The sequence below is a fragment of the Lupinus angustifolius genome, unplaced genomic scaffold (genome assembly GCF_001865875.1).
Source record: "Lupinus angustifolius cultivar Tanjil unplaced genomic scaffold, LupAngTanjil_v1.0 Scaffold_79_76, whole genome shotgun sequence".
Taxonomy (NCBI): domain Eukaryota; kingdom Viridiplantae; phylum Streptophyta; class Magnoliopsida; order Fabales; family Fabaceae; genus Lupinus; species Lupinus angustifolius.
Window position 1 is genome coordinate 859 of NW_017723811.1, and position 3,125 is coordinate 3,983.

At 33.0% G+C, this 3,125-nt stretch overlaps 1 pseudogene; it reads right to left on the reverse strand.

Annotated features, from left to right (window-relative positions):
* Nucleotides 1-1,074: 1,074 nt before the first annotated feature.
* LOC109339530 lies at nt 1,075-2,877 on the reverse strand (annotated as a pseudogene).
* Nucleotides 2,878-3,125: the final 248 nt, after the last annotated feature.

Sequence of the window (3,125 nt, forward strand, 5' to 3'; positions counted from 1 at the left end):
TTAGTTAATGTATTTGTTGTTTGCAGAACCTGCAATTTTGTAGTTGTTATTTTGCCTCTTTTTTTTGTCATTCCAACCATTGTTGTTTTGTAATTTGGTTTGGAAAGAACTCTCTAATAAGTCCTTTTTGCCTCATAAGCCTCTTTTGCTCTTGTGCCTGTAATACATTCAACACTTCCGCCAAGGTGATGTTTGACATACCCTTAGACATTCATAGAGATGAAATTGCAGCTTCATATTTTCAGGAAGTGTAACTACAATCTTTTGAACTATTCTAGAATCAGAAATTTCAGTACAAAAAAGTCTTACATTGTTGGCAATGGATAGAAGTTTATCAGAGTATTCCTTGATTGTTTTTGAATCTCTCATCTTTTGTATTTCAAATTCTAAGATCAAATTGATCACTTACATCCCTTTTGATCCTTTTATCTGCCTCATATTCTTGCTTCAAAAAGTTCCAGATTTCATAAGCTGTTTTCAGTGTCATTATTGTGTTAAAAATGGTGGGTGAAACAGCTGCATATAGACATGCTCTTGTTTTGGACTTTCTTTGCTTCACCTCCTTGTCATTTTTAATTTGTGCAACAATTGGATAGTTGGAAGAGTTGAAATAACATAATCTTTTTCAATGACATCTCATTGATCATTGGTATCCAAGAAAACTTCCATTCTAATAACTCATACATGATATTTTTTTCCATTAAACACAGGAGGTGCAAATGCAGCAAACACTACTTCTGAATTCATTTTTGACAATTTTAGGCAATAGAAGGTAATAGAGAAAGTGTTTTGGTTTGGGTTTTTGTTTGTTCTCATTGATCCCTCAAGATATAGCTTTAGATATCAATTTGTTGGTTATGTAGCAAGCAAAAGCGTAGAGAGAAAATGTCTTATGTAGAAGGCTTAGTTTTATTCATCACTATGAAAAAGAAAACTGATGCAAAATAAATAAATTCCTAATGAATGACCTAATGAGTCACATAAGTGTTTTAACATAGTAGATGAAATATTCCTAACAACCATATTAACTCTTTATTGCTTAATGAATACAAACATAATAAATTCTGAGTCATATTAATCAACAAATGCAACAACTCCAAGTCCAAATATAGCCACTGATGAGCCCTTGGTTGGTTTTGGAACATTCAGTGTGGCACCAAGACCTTCAATATGAATTTCATCAGGATTGTTAAGTGGTTGAGAAATTTTCCATCTAATTAAAATTGCATAATTTAATTCATTCTAACCTGTTGATATTCCAAAGCTCAGAATACAAACTTTATCAAGTGGAGCAGCTGAGTTAATTTTGGCAAGACATCCAACATGAACAACAGTGTATTCACTAAAAGTGGAGGTTCCAACAAAAAGGTATATTGGTTTTCCATTAATTGAGAACCTTGACTTCCCATCATTGATCATTACTCCACGGTCAGTTTTAAACTTTATCAAGGTCACACATGTTACTTTCCGATGATTTACAATGTCCACACTCCTTGCACTCACCGGTGAACACTAGTAGCACATGATCACCAGGCTCGAGGTCTTTCACGCCCTCACCAACACTTTCCACAATTCTGAGAGCAACAATAAAATAAGTTGGAAATTATTAGATGATTTATTTGAATTTAATGACCCAATATATGGATTTATTGACGATGTGTTGTTATCATAGAGATTTTATACACTATCAATTAATTATATATTGTCACATTGTTAAAAATGTGAGACTTTTGTAATAACTAATTTGGATGTCATATATGTTATATGTTGATTGATAATGTAAAAGCTTACACTTAATGCTTCAAAATTAGATTGATCATATGTGCATTAAATAAACAATATAAGAAATGAGGTATTTTTTTCTTAGGAAAATAGTGCCTACCCTCCTGCTTCATGACCAAAAATATATGTGGAATAAAGGTGTCTATCCCTATAAAATATTTAATATAACAATCTTAGCTCATGTTCAATTAAATTTTTGAAAATTAGTAGTATATAATTACTTTATCTAGTAATTGAACAATTCAATACATTGGCTTCCGAAAAGTATACATCAGTATGGCAGAGTGAGGTGAACAAGATCTTGACACGAACCTCATTCGCCTGTGGTGGAGCTACTTCCACTTCCTCTATCACCAGTGGTTTTGCAGCTTCCTATGCCACTGCAGCTGCAATGCATAAGTAATGATAAATCAAGTGATCAATAAAAAACATTGCTCCTAGCTTGTAATGTATACAACTGCTATATATTGGGGAGAGATCTTCTTACATTTGTCAATAATATTTTATCCTACATTGGAGGCAATTCTATTCGAACGAGGAACATCCATAATATAGTGGGGTTACCTCTACCAACTAATCAGTACACAAAAGTTGAACCCAATTTTTGCTTAATAGAAATAAGTATGTACAACTTTAACTAATAATTTGTTCTTCAATATAGTTTTATTTAGTTAAATGGGGTTAGCATTGTTTTAAATTGTGGACAACGTCACTCGATGCGTGGTTGCAGTAATTGTCGGAACCGCACAACATAATTGTGGTGTGACAACGAATCATAATAATGATAACATATATTATTAATTCTTTTTAATTATACATTATCCCACATGCAAGATGATGTAGGAAAGAACTCCAACCATTGCCGGTGAGGATCCAAATAGAAATGGATGGACACCATGATTAATTGGACCATCTATGTTGAAGCAACAAGAAAAGGAGGAACATTAAATGAAGTAAATAGAATCTATGCAAAGAGGGATGATTGTAGGACAATACCTTTGCAATGTATGACCTTTCCAGCAGTGTTTGAAACCATATTTTCTTTGCCTTGACTGACTTTTTTATATTAGTGATCACTCACACAAACACACAAGCACGTACTTCTCTTTTCTCCTTTTGATGTGTAGATATGGGTTGGTTTTGGTAGTATATATATATAGAGTGCACAGAGAGAATGGTAAATGTCATTTCTGATTTTAAAAGTGATCAAAGTAGCATTTGAAATATGCTCACAACCAGAGGCGCCTTGGTTGTTCCAAATTCTTGCTGTCTGGTTTGTGGTTTCTAGTTGACATCTTTGCACTATATAAGTATATATACCAAATTGCATTCACAAAAAACAT